The sequence below is a fragment of the Nicotiana sylvestris genome, chromosome 6 (assembly GCF_000393655.2).
Source record: "Nicotiana sylvestris chromosome 6, ASM39365v2, whole genome shotgun sequence".
In the NCBI taxonomy this organism is placed as follows: Eukaryota; Viridiplantae; Streptophyta; class Magnoliopsida; order Solanales; family Solanaceae; genus Nicotiana; species Nicotiana sylvestris.
In genome coordinates this window covers 34,913,208-34,928,216 of record NC_091062.1, presented here as the reverse complement: position 1 = coordinate 34,928,216, position 15,009 = coordinate 34,913,208, and positions in this window count along the sequence as shown.

The following is a 15,009-nucleotide window of genomic DNA, read 5'->3' as shown; positions in this document are numbered from 1 at the left end:
GTAAAGGCACAAAGCAATTCCATATCAAGCAGTAAAATCATTTAAAGCAGTAAATCAGTGAAGAAATCAAATGATATTCCCTTTTAAAACAAGTAAAACGGGTAATTAAGAAGTAGAAATCCGCCCCTCGGGCACAGTATCAACCGTTCAGCATAGTATCAGCCCTTCAGGCTCACTCTCAGTACAATATCAGCCCCTCGGGCTACCTCACAATCACTCAACATAATGGTCAGCCATTGTTACCTGACAAAATTTCATCATACAGTGTCATTGTTACCACTGTTTCAAATCACATGGGTACCCGCGCTCACTGTAGGTGTGCAGAATCTAGAGGGGCCCCTTACGACCCAAGCGCTATATCAAGCCACCTCATGGCATCATCACTCAGCATATCCTCACATCACTCAAACCACCGCATGGCATAAATAGTATCTCAGGCCCTTAGCCTCATATCACTCAGCATATCCTCACATATTGCCCTCGGCCTCACTCAGTCCAGAAATCATCATAAGCCCCTTGGGCATTAGTAAAACAGTAGTCCTTAGCCCAAAACATGATGTAGAAATACCATTTTAGTTTCAAAACTGAGTAAAGGTGGCTGAGTTTGTAAAACAGTAGATATCAACAGGACTGAGTTCAAATAATAAGTCAAGTAGTGAGGAAACAGTGATAAAAATCCCCGAAGGGTTCAAATAGTTGACGCGAAGCCCAAATATGGCAATCAGCCCAAATCATGATTATAAAAAATGAATTTCATTCAAATATTCAGTAAAGTCATCAATCGGGATGGACCAAGTCACAATCCCCAGTAGCGAAAGACCCCACGCTCATCATCCAGCGCGTATCTTGCCTCAATATAGCACTATGATGTGCAATCCGGGGTTTTAAACCCTCAGGACATCATTTACAACCATTACTCACCTCGAACTGGCTAATTATCTAGCTCGCGATGCCTTTGCCCCTCGAATTGACCTCCACACGCATCGAATCTATCCAAAATCAGAACGAATACGTCACACTATGCTAAGGGAACAAAGCCCAAGCGAAAACATTCGAAAAATATCAAAAATCTCGAAATTAGCAAAACCCGAACCTCGGGCCCACATCTCGGAATCGGGTAAAATTTACATTTTCAGAATCCTCATACCCTTACGAGTCTAACCATACCAAATATATCCAGTTCCGATACCATTTGGTCCTTCAAATCATCATTTTACATTTTTGAAAGGTTCCACAATTTCTTCCCAAATTCCATCTCAAATCACGAATTAAATGATGAATTCAGTGATAGATTCATGTATTCTATCCAAATATGAGTTAAAATCACTTACCCCGATGAATTTCTTGAAAAACCTTCGAAAAATCGCCAAAATCCGAGCTCTCTAGGTCAAAATATTAAATAAAACCCAAAACCTCGTATTTATAGGTACCCCTCAGGTTTCCAGCTCACACGGCCGCACCAAAACGCACGCGGTCCGTGCAAGCCAGTGCGGTCCGCGCAAAGGCAACACGCGGCCGCACAGGCCTTCCTCTGCAGTGACAGGCTTTAGTATTTTGTCCATAACCTTTGCTACAGATGTCCAAATTGCGATATCTTTAATTTTCTGGAAACTTGACACGAAGAGCTACAACTTTCCTTTTTGAATCACCTCAAAATTCCTTATAGATCAAAAGATATGAGCTTCCGAAGTAGGACCAGCAACCTGCAGTCTTCACGGCCGCGGCCACTTTGACGCGGCCAACACTAGGCCAGCGCGCCCAGCGCGAAAAGGAGCGCGGTCCGCGCCAAAACTGCTGCTCCCTCTATTTTTCTAAGTTCCGGGGTGTCCTTACTCGCTCAAAACTCACCCGAAACATACCCGAGGCCCCCAGGACTAACACCAAAAATTATTCAACCTCATTCCAATCATCAAAACACCTCGACTAACACCAAAAATCATCAAATCACATCGAATTCAAGCCTATGAATCTCAAGAACTTCCAAATTCCATTTTTGATCAAAAACTCAACCAAACCACGTCCGAATGACCTCAAATTTTGCAGACAAGTCCAAAATGACATAACGAAGCTACAGAAACTCTCGGAATTCCATTCCGACCCTCGGATCAAAATCTCACCTATCAACCAGAATTCGCCAAAATACTAACTTCGCCAATTCAAGCCTAATTCTACACTGTACCTCCAAAACCACTTCCCATCACTCTCCTAAGTCACAAATCACCTCCCGAAGCTAACCGATCCATCAGAACTCACATCCGAACCCTCTAACACATAAGTCAACATCCGGTTGACTTTTCCAACTTAAGCCTTCTTAAAAGAGACTAAGTGTCTTATTTCTTATTAAAACCACTTCAAATCAACTCGATTACACAAGATATGGATAATGAAGCATAAGGAAGCTGAAAATAGGGAAATGGAGCGGTAACTCATGAGACGACTGGCCGGGTCGTCACAAAGTGCCTTCCAGTTGTATCCATTATGCTACAAGAAAATGAACTGGATGTTAAAATAGTTTGGGCCAGACCTTATTTTTTATTTTGGGCTTCTTATTTGTTTATTGGATCAATATAACATATTGGTCCAATTTCTTGTTTGAGCCCGATATAACCTAAATCATATGTGCTGGTCTTCTAATTTCTAGGTCATTTGATACATTTCTTTTATCTCTTCCTCATCGTCTTCTTCGACTGTATATGCTCTATGTCGACCAGCTCTTGATTTAGGGGCCAGGTTGTAGATTCCAGTCCAACACCCCCCCTCAAGTTGGAGGGTGAGAAAACAGACCCAACTTGGAGACGATGGCCCTGTGTAGAGGTCAAGAAAGGGGTTTTGTGAGGATGTCAGCGAGCTGCGATTTGGTCGGAACAAATGATAAAGAGATGAGTCCGGCGAGGAACTGTTGGAGGACAAAGTGACAGTCAATTTCTACGTGCTTGGTGCGTTCGTGGAAAATGGGATTTTTGCAATGTGAATAGCCGCTTGGCTATCTGAGTGAAGGGAAACTAGCAAGGAGGGGAAAAATGAAAGATCCGTGAGGAGGCGTACAAGCCATGTAAGTTCTGAAACAACCTTCTTCATAGACCAAAATTCGGCTTCAGCAAAGGAAAGGAATATTGAAGATTGTTTCTTTGATTTCCATGAAATAGAGGATCCTCCGAGGTTGATATAGAAACCACTGATTGAGCGACGAGATTCCGGATAAGTTCCCCAATCAAAATCATAAAGAGCGGTTAATTGAAAAGAAGGTTCTGAATTCATGAAAAGCCCAATTGATGTTGAAGACAACAGATAACGAAGACAGTGTAAACCAACATTGAGATGAGGTTTACGAGGACTTTGCATATAATGGCTTAGATGCTAAACTACGAAGGAGAGGTCAGGGAGAGTATGAGTTAGAAAATTGAGCTTTCCGATCAGTAATCTATAGATGTTTGGGTCTTGAAGAAGTTCGCCAACATCGGCTCGAAGCTTGCAACTGGGGTCTAGCAAAGATGACACTGGCCGTGAATCAAGAATACCAAACTCAGAAAGAAGCTTCAAGGTGAACTTTCGTTGACTGATAATTAGTCCATTTTTTCCCTTAGTAGTTCCATGCCAAGAAAATAATTAGCTTCTCCAAGATCTTTAATTTTGAATTCCAAATTGAGGAATTCTTTGAGATTAGAAAGCTCTGTAGGGTCATCACCTGTGAGAAGTATGTCATCGACATAAATAGCAACAATAGAAATTCCAGTAGATGTCTTCTTGAAAAATAGAGAATAGCCATTAAGAGAGTGAGAATATTCTTTGAAATTGAGTGCACCAGTAAGTCGTGCGTACCATTGCCGGGAAGCCTGTTTAAGTCTGTATAAGGACTTTTTTAACCTGTATACATGATTATTAGAAGGTGAAGGCAACATACAAGATTATTAGAAGGTGAAGGCAATCCTGGGGGGAATCTAATATATACTTCTTCCTGTAGATCACCATGAAGAAAAGCATTATTGACATCTAATTGAAACAATTTCCAGTGTCGTTTAACTGCAACTGCTAAAATGCATCTAACAGTGGTCATTTTCACCACTGGACTAAAAGTTTCAGTGTAGTCTATTCCTTCTCTTTGGATGTCCCTGCGGATAACTAGGCGAGCTTTAAACCTTTCAATGCTCCCATCAGAATTGTATTCAACTTTATAAACTCATTTACAAGGTAAAGGTTTCTTGCCTCTCAGTAGTTCAACCACGTCCCAGGTTTGATTAGTTTCCAAGGCTAGAAGTTCTTGTGTCATTGCTTCCTACCAACTGGGATGTAAAACTGCCTGGGAGAAACTTGTAGGTTCAGCGATATGAGAGATAGAGTTAAAAAAGGACTGGTTTGTAGGAGAGAGGTCAGTGAAATTCATAGTAGTATGTGAGATTGGTGCTGCAAAATAAAATTTGGTTAGATCAGTCAAGTACACAGCATTGCGCACATAATCTGCCAAATATGATGGTGGATTGTAGTCCCTAGTAGACTGCCTTAGTTCAGGTTGAAGGGGTAGGGAAGATGGAGAAGAAATATCCTTGGAGATAGGAGATGAGGTAGGAGATGTGCGAGGTGAAGTTATTGAAGGTTGTATAGGGGAGTTAGAGTCTGATTCTGTGGAAAATGGATATCAGACTGAGAGAAAGAGTGATTTGGGTCTTGAACAGTAGAAACTTCTTTAGGAAAAATTGGTTGTTTAGATGAAGGAGAGAAGAAAGGAAATATGTCCTAATAAAATATAACATCTCGTGAAATAAAAATGGCTTTAGAGTGAAGATCCAACAATTTGTAGCCTTTCTTTCCAAAAGGATAACCTATAAAAACACACTTGACAGATCTAGATTCAAGTTTTGTTCTGTGATGAGGTAAAGTAAATGCATAACATAGACAATCAAAACATTTCAGAAAATCATAAGATGAAAATTTTCCAAAAAAGAATTTCGAAAGGTGTTTTGAAATTAAGAACTCTAGAGGGAAATCGATTTATTAGAAAAGTAGCAGTTAACAAACAATCACCCCAATACATGGTGGGGAGATTCGATTGAAATAATAGAGTCATGCATGTCTCTAAAAGATGTTTGTATTTTCACTCAACCACTCCATTTTGTTGTGGTATGGCAACACAAGAGGTTTGATGAAGGATTCCATTAGAGGAATTTCTTTTTGAAAAAATAGATCCCGATCCTAATTCCAAAGCATTATTGGAACGAATGATTTTAACTTTTCTGGCAAATTGTCTTTCTACCATTATTAGAAAAGATTTTAAAACTGAAAAAGCATTACTTTTTGTTCGTAATAGGTAGGTCCAAGTTGCTCTACTATAGTCATCCACAATAGTCAAAAAATATCTATAACCGTCATGCGTTGGGAGCTTGTAAAGTCCCCAAGTATCAACATGAATTAGTTGAAAAATGGAATTTGTGTTTATATGACTTGAATGAAAAGGCAACTTTGCCTGCCTAGCTTGAGCACATACATCACAAGGATGATTAAATGTGGCAAGAGAAGGAAAATGAAAACTTGATAGATTTTGCATACTAGATAGGGGCATGTGCCCCAATCTTTTGTGCCATAGGCTTACATTAGAGTTGACTCTAGTTGAACAAGAAACTGAATAAGACACAATGTCCTTCTTAAGGTTGTTGCAAGCTAAAAAAAGACTTAAAAACTGATTGATTTCCATGAACTAGTCCGGAACTTAGAGAAACTGGATTAAGTAGATATAGACCTTCCTTCACTTCACCAACTACCACTGGCCTCTTTAGTGAAGGGCCCTGCAATAATGTACCAAAAGATGAGAAAAGCAAGGTACACATGAGTTAATTAGTGAGTTTGTGAACTGAAATTAGATTAGACTTGAAATCTGGAACATACAACACATTGTTTAGGATTAAATCTGGCAGAACATATACACTACCAACTTGACTGACCTTTACCTTATATGAATTCGGCAGATTGACATATAGAGATTTGGTTAGAGGTTTCAGATTAAATAATATGGAATGATCAAAAGTCATATTTTCTGAAGCTCCTGAATCTATTATCCAGGAAGTAGAATTCATGTAAGGAAAATAGGAAAGACAATATAGATTAGGGGTATTGATGGTTTTACTAGCACAGTTGGCACTAGCATTTGCATCATAAATCTGTTCACCCTGTTATACCTTTACTTGTTGAAGAAGTTGATAAAGTTGACTGAACTGTTCTTGAGTTATGCCCTTACCTGCTGTATTTTCTACTATTGTATTTTCTGACAAAGTTGTGTTTACTTCATGCATAATTGCTGCATTGCTGTGAGTTCCTCCATGATATCTTTTGGATTTGGTGAACTTGAAAGTGGAGGGAAGACCAATGATTCTATAGCATTTGTCAGTGGAATGACCAGATTTCTTGCAATAGTTCCACAGCAGGTTACTCTTCTTTCCTTCAAGGCTTGCTTTGAATTTTCCTTCTCCATTAGCATACTTTCGAAAATAGGTTTGTTGATTTCCTGCCAGAAAAGCAGTTTCGACGGGGTGTTGTGCAACATGAATTTCCTTTATTTATCATCTTGAACGAGAAGAGAGTAGGCTTGATTGACACTAGGCAGAGGGGTAAGCATGAGAATGTTACTCCTCACAGCTGAATAGATATCATTAAGTCCCGTGAGGAATTGGATGAGCCTGCCATCTTGAAGGGACTTCAAAGTCTTTGATTTTCCTCCACAGTTGCATTCACATGTACAATGCACACAAGTATTCAAGGTATCTAACTCATCCCAAATTCTTTTCACCTTTGTATAGTATCCTGCTATATCAGAGGTTCCCTACACTATATCACTCAACTCCTTTTGTAATTGATAAAGTTGAGCACCATTACATTGCCCAAATCTAACTTCAAGTTCTTTTCAAATCTCATTGGTAGTTTTAGAATAAAGGACACTTTCAGCTATGTCCTTAGATAGAGAGTTCAAAATCCATGATATAACCATATCATTGCAGCGATTCCACTGCTTGAAATTAGTGAAAGTTGCATCTGGTTCAAAAAATGTTCCATCGATGAAACCAAGTTTGTTCTTGGCAGAGAGTGCAATAATTATGCCTCTACGCCATCCTCCATATCTTTTTCCATCAAAAATTGAGTTGACCAGAACCATTCCTGGTGAATCAGATGGATGAAGGTAATAGAGGTGAGTGGAATCGAAGACGATAGCAGCTGGTTGGTTAATTGTTCTAGCTGCAGAAATATTTGAGGAGTCATCTGTGGAGTTTGGTGTCATTTCAATAAAAAGAGAAAGAATAAAAAAAATGTAGGCAAAGTGTTTCACATAGCTACTGCTCTGATACCATGTAGAGATTTAGGAAAATTTTCTTTTCTTCAATCGATAATATGTTGTACATAATGCATATGTATACACCTATTTTAGGAATCAAACTAGGGACAATTACAACTATACTAAGTACAAGTGTGTAATTCTTAATTTGTTGTCCTACTCATGTTTGCACTATAACATGTACAACTATATATTGCATTTGGATAGTGATGTTCTGGAAAGAACAAGTATCTTCGAGTTGTATCCATTATGCTACAAGAAAATGGACTGGATGTTTAAATAGTTTCGGCTAGACCTTACTTTGTATTTTGGGCTTCTTATTTATTTATTGGACCAATATAACATATTGGCCCAATTTCTTGTTTGAGCCTGATATAACCTAAATCATATGTGCTGGTCTTCTGATTTTTAGGTCATTTGATACACTTGTTTTATCTCTTCCTCGTCGTCTTCTTCGACTGTATATGCTCTATGCCGACCAGCTCTTGATTTAGGGGCCAGGTTGTAGATTCCAGTCCAATAATTTTTGATAGATATAAACTAACTGCATCCCCAATCTAAGGAAAAACAAATTTCCCCCTTCTGCCTAAGGCTCCTTAATGCCAGCTCCCCACTTTTGAGTTCCATAGGTTGATTTTTTAAAACTGTGTAGGCTTTCACTTCTTTTAATTGACTATGCCAAGAATTACTTCCACAAGAAGTTGAATGACTCGAATTCTTCATATTTAATCAACGATCCATGAAACATATCATTTCAATAGTTGGTTATTCAAGAGTTGACGATCTTAGGTTGAATCTCTTCGGATGACAACTCCATAGCAAAGCATCCACAAAAGTTGGCACAGATCTATCAGCGGCCAAAGAAAATTTACATTTAAGACGTCCACTTGGGGGTAGCAACTCTCTGGTGGAGTTGCAAATCTTTCGTGTTGATCTCGTTGCATTCGTAAAATTGAAGGGAAACTTGAGACCAAGAAATCGAATTTAATAGGAATTTGTTCAACTCGTAAAACCATGAAGCATTTAAATTGTCCCCGGGGTAGGAATCAAGACTGATATGTGAGTGCTTCAATTGGCTCGACACTTTTTCAATTTTAAGCATAGGAATTTGATATCCCGAATAATCAAATGATACCAAATTTGAAGCATCAATCTCTCCAGCTATGCCATTGTAATCCGTAATCTTCAAGATCCTTAAGGATTGGCTCCCGCAAATCTTAAACCTTTCCAACCCTTTATCGACACAGTCTAATATTAAACTCTCAAGGGACTTAGATCTAGAAAAAAGATGCTGGAAAAATCCATCGTATATACTCATACATGATAGCTCTAAAGATTTCAGATTTTGACATTTGGCAACATCCAACATAGGAGACTCTTCAAAAGCACCACAACAAAACGAGCGTTCAAGAGTTGGTGCTTGAATTTTAACACGCTGGTTTCCAAGCGTCCTAATGGAAATTGACTTGATCTTTTGAAGATTCAACAACTCAATCTTTTCCAACACCGGACAATGCTCAAGGATGAAAGTGTCAATCAAGGGACAACTATTAAGTAGAGTTTGAAGCATGTTGTCGCCGAGAGAGCTTTCTCAAAGAAATGCAGTTCGTCACACCACTAGATAATGAACCCTGCAATATCAGAACACGTCGTTTCAGAAGCAATTCTCTTAATGATGTAAAATTGTGAATTCCAAAAACCAGATCTTTTACTCCATTCTGAAGTGCAATGTCAAACCACTTATCAATTAGAAGGGGAACGTCATGAAAATCACTAGAGAATAATTTGAACTTTTCAATAGAGATTTTTCCATCCCTATATCTCTCTATGATGCTATCCACTATTTCATATTGTCTTTGAGATAACTAATTTTGAATTCCAAGTTGGGATGAGTCAACTAGGCTTGTAACCATTTTTTTTTGGTAATACCAGGCTTGTAACCATGTTTTAGAGAGAATGCTCAGGCTGCTTCTTTAAAACTAAGGTAAGAGACTATTTTGTGAATCAGACACTCGGAAATATGTCTGATATGACTCTCTCCATGCCGAAAGTATTCTCATTATTATGCATCCATGCCTTGAGAACCCGTTTTTAACTCCGATTTTGCTGCAAAAATTGCTAATTCTCTTTTGCAATTTCCATCCAACTCTTTCGGCGAATTCCAACATTCTTTCCTTCTGATACTGAGTGAATTTAGCCCCCGATTTCTTTCTCCCATTAGGGTTTGTTACGTTAGCTCTCCCCATGGTTCGCGGCTTGGCGTTTGCTGATGATACAGATTGTTCAATTTATAGTAGGTTATGGTTTAGGTAAAGTGTCACACTTCTATGTGAGGAAAAGCATATAAAAACCTATTCTAGGAATTTTATTTCTAACGAGTTTACATAATTTAACCTCCTTTTCTATTATAGCTACATGATATCCCCTAACTTTACCAATTGGCAAAAGATTTTAAAGACAATCATTCTCAGCTCTTGGGACCAAGCTTGTCCACGAGAACTAAAAGACGACCATACTTGTACCAGGAGCGTTTTCACCTTGTACCATGCGGTAAATTTTATCTAGATATTTATAAGAAAAATAAAAATATTGGGGATATGTTTCACGTATAGAAAATGACACCACTTGTCATTATAGTGATTTATTCATTGCTCATTTCTTCAAATTATGATACTGCCTGTGTAAAATCTTGTGTACGCCACTGACTTGTACTAAATGTAATTAAAAACATTTATACTAAAGACTAGTAAATTTATCCGCGCTTCGCACGGTCATTAAAAAAATTAAAATATGTCTTAATAGTTATTTTTATAATCAATATTAACAACAAAATAATATATATTCTTTGACCAATTTTATCTTTTTCTATATTCCCCAATTGTTTCTTGATATAATTAAATTCTCACAGTTGATTGTTTTTCTCTAATTAATCTAGCTTCGCTTTCTCTTTGTTTATATACATGGAAGTATAGAACCTTCAATTTTATGACGTAAACTATACTATTTCTCAAGAATATCAGTTATGAAGGTTTGGGTTGTAGTGCAAAATCTTTCTTCAATTATGAAATAAATTTGGATAATTAAGATAATATATGCTTAATAAACAATAAAATATTAACTATCGGTATTATTTATGCTACAGAGAAAAAGTAAGTACTAATGTTTGGGAAACTGGACACTTGTTATTGAATTACCATACATAATTTTTTACAAAAAATAATTTTATGCATATGCATGAAAACGAATATTTTGTGAGCATAACTTTATGAGAAAATGTAATAACACACACATATAATAGATAGACACCTGCTGATTTTCGATCTTTGTTGGTGGCGCACTCTCTCTCTCTCTCTCTCACTCCAGAAGCTTAATTTATTCTAAAGCGGTCCATACGAGGGATATCATCTTTCGTGATAAACCATTTGTGATCAAATTCGCTAACGCAATATTTTTTTAATTTACAATAAGACATCATCATTTTCATGCTACGTACTGGTATGCTCTTAAAAGCATTATATTCTAAGTAAGATAAGATTAAATATTAGAAGACCAAAGTCCACCGAACATAGGCTTTCAAGGAAGGTAGAAAACAACTATAATAGTGTCTAACGACTAACGCAAAGTAGGAATTACATGTCTTTCAGATTTACTATGCTACATAATTATTATGACATATTTTTCAATTCTCTGTTCAACATCTAAAGCTATTACAGTTAGAAATACAATTATTCAATATCAATTATTGGATCGCCTTCTAAATTCCAATTCCTAAATGCTCATATTACCTGCAATTGTCGTACTTTGACCGCAACAAACAACCTGCACAATTCATAGCAAAACAAAATAGCTAGAAACCTATTTGCAACCATAGTATAACAATGACAGCTTTAAATATAAAAATTTATCTGAACGCCTTGCAAATTGTCTGTCTCACATCTAGCAATAGATGCTCGATCAATGGAGGGCACAATTCTGGGATTCCTATAATTAAAACTACAAATATAATGCTACTCTTCTATTTCAAGACGACTCCATGCTATGACTCTTCATTATTTTCATTTGTGTAAGTTCTTCAATGTCTTCACTACTCTTCATTTCTTGGGTAACGCTGCCCATGCCATGACTCTTCATTATTTTAATTTACTACAAATCTATTGCCTTCACATAGTTGATGAGTAAATTGACTGAAAAAATGCAATAAAGATGAAAAAATATTACATTTGATGGTCATAGAGAGTTGCCACGTCACTTCGTCTATGCCCAACTTTACCCGACATTGCAAACATAACAAAGACATACCCGACTTCGATCAAAATTTGGCAACTCGGTAATTGCAGATAAGTCGTGCCAAGGACAGGGTCGACCACGACATTATACGAAGGGGTCACCCTTGTAAGGATAATTGCGGAGGAGGAGTAATTGGAGTTGTAATTGTAACAGTAAGATAGACTTATGAAAGGACATCAGGAATATTCCCTTGGATATTCCTTATGTTGTACTTTTTAGGGTTTTCTTGGGAAGATCCCTCATAAATAGTAAGAGATAGAGAACAAAAGGGAATCTTCACTTTCTGAGAAAAAGACATTGTAAAAGGTTGACTCAAAAGAATATACAAAAAATTATCTTGTTTATTGATTGTATTGTTCAGGTGCATATCATCCGATCTTGATCCACAAGATCCAAAGATCCCATATCCATCCCACTTAAATCTAACTTCCACGTTGTTGTTAGGAGAAGGAATCATCCAAATCATACAATAATTGGGTTGTAGATTCCTTCTTATTACATTTATTTCCATCTTCTACATGTATTACATATTTATGTTATCACATTATTAGCATTCATTGAATATAAACGTACTCTTTAATTCTATCAAACGTCGTTCACTGCATCGATTTCTCTACACATTTGATCTAGAATTTATTATCCTTAACTAAGATTCATCATATATCTCATCATTAATTAGTTTAGCTAAAAGGTTCAACACTTTTTTGGTCAAACAATTTGGCGCCATCTGTGGGGAGGATATAGTTGAAATTTTAGTTCCTTCTAGATAAAAAAAAAGCCATCTCTTCTTCGTTTGCACAAACTAACGATGGCAGGAAAAGGAGATACAAGATAGAAAGCAATAGCAGGCGTCACTATCAACATTTTGAACACCATCAACGAAGATGACTGGGAAGATAACGAGAATGTGACGCCAAGCGCTACACCCAGGCGGAGTGATTCACCTAACCCTCATAAAAGTGTAACCTCTTCGTGCGAGAGGGGAGCCTCCACGTCTACAAATGAGGAAGCACCACCAGCAGTGAAAACATTACTGGAAGAGTGGCTGACAAGCACTCTAAACAACATACTCGACAAACCCGTTCAAAGGGAGAATAGAAACATCGGGCAAGCAGATACCACAACAACCACCGGCGAACAGCCCGCCCCCCAAACAGGTAACACTTACACCACTGTTGATGCAGGTAATGACGCACTTGCAGCTATTCTAAAGAAAAATGGAAGAAATGGAAAACGAGAACAAGGCGCTCTACGACCATATGAGGGAACATCAAGAAAGGGTCGATAAGATATCGGGCGCCCCAAAACTGTTGCCAAAACGGGATGTTGGTCGATTCGTCGAACAACCGTACAACGAGGAGATGAATCCACATACCATACCCAAGACCTTCAAAATGTCATCATACTTGAAGATATACGACGGTACTACAGACCTCGAAGATCACATCATTCATTACGTCATAGCGGTGAAGGGCAATGACCTTTCGAAGGAGAAAGTACCATTAGTGTTACTGAAAGAGTTCGGTGAAACACTAACGGGGGGAGCCTTAACCTGGTATTCACAATTACCGGCATGGTCAATAACAACATTCGAAGAAATGGCCGGCAAGTTCGTCACCGCCCATGCCGGGGCTAAAAAAGCGCAGGCCAGGGTAAATGATATATTGGCCATTAGGCAATCGCCTGGCGAGAGACTCAGGGACTTCCTCGCCCGGTTCAATAAAGTAAGAATGAGCCTACCAAATGTATCAAAAGGGATGGCGGTAGCAGCTTTCCAAAACGGGTTGAACAGGAATGGGTCGAGAGCAGCCAGAAAGTTATTAAGTAGGCTCATGAAATACCCTCCCATCACTTGGGAAGAAATCCACAATGCCTATTGCGCCAAGGTGAGAGCAGACGAGGATGACCTTAACGGTCCGATCCAATGGTTATATTTAGTCCAAACGGAGTCGAGAAAAAATCACTGTAACAACGGTCAAAGAAATCAGTTAGGTCCCTGTCACACCTCCTTTTTCCGCCCCCGCGAGGGTGCGTAGGGAGTTTTTCCAATTGAAGGACAATCGAAACGGGATTTGTTTATTTATTTCAGAGTCGCCGCTTGGGAGTTTTAGGGTGTCCCAAGTCACCAATTTAATCCCGAATCGAGGAAAATATTCGACTTTCCAAATGAAGTCTGTGAACCAGAAATTCTAAGTAAGGAATTCTGTTGACCCGAGGGAAGGTGTTAGGCACCCCCGAATCCCGTGGTTCTAGCACGGTCGCTTAAACTGTTGTAATGGCTAAAATATCTGATTTTAATACATGTTCAAAAACTATAGTGCAATTTTAACTTTTAACCGCTTTTATTGTTATTATTATATTTTTAAGGAATGTGAACATCGTTTAAAAACATGTCTTTGGATTGCGTTACATAAAATGCATCCACGATCCGGAACATATTTTTATTCAATGTTTTGGGATTTGGATTTGGGTCGCATAAATGCGTACCCGTGTTTAAGAATGTATTATTATTATATCGCGCCTAAAGCGATTAGCGCTTTATTACTTTGGGGAAGGCCGTGAAATTTGCTAAACGGCTCATCCCGAAGTTTAAGTAATCAATTAAATTTTTATCGAGGGCCCCGCAATTTGTGTGTTTTATTTGGCGAGGCTCGTCTCATTTATTTTAAATGGACAAATCTTAAAGCGACTACATTTTGCTATTTAAAATTAGTCTCTAGAATGAATAAAGAAAATCCTAATTAATTACGTTTTTTTATTTATTTATTTATTATTATTATTAAGAAAAGATGATATGCTAATTGCTTGATTAATACAAATATTGATGAAAAAGGAATTTTATTCTTAATTTCGAAATTATAAATAAAATAAAAGTTCAACAACTAATATCCAAAAGAATCAAATATAGCTAGATTAAAACTCACCATTGTTAAAAAAAATTATTGAGATTAATTATTCACAACCATTTGAAACTTGATTTAACCCTAATTACTAAAGCTTATTAGAAAGTTTATTAGACTTAAACGTTCTTCTAGTCTTGCTTGAACTCAAGTCATGCCTTAATGCCTAATTTACGAAGTTTTAATTTAAATTCATGTCTTAGCTAAATTTAGCTAGTTATTCATGATTAACCTACTGTTGATAATCTTGAAACCTTCATAACTAGTGAATTAACCTGTTTTGCCGAACTGATTCATTAAAGACTAACTTATGTTATTTTTTCTTATTCCAATTATTATTTAGTAATACATGAAATAGCTTAAATACAATCAACAAAAGGAAACAAAGAAAAACGAAATTAAAACTTCAAAATTTCATTCTTCATATGTTTCATGTTTCATATTTCGGATTACAATAACCAGTTTTTCAGTTGTGTACCTGATATTGGAAGCAAAAAAAATGAAGAT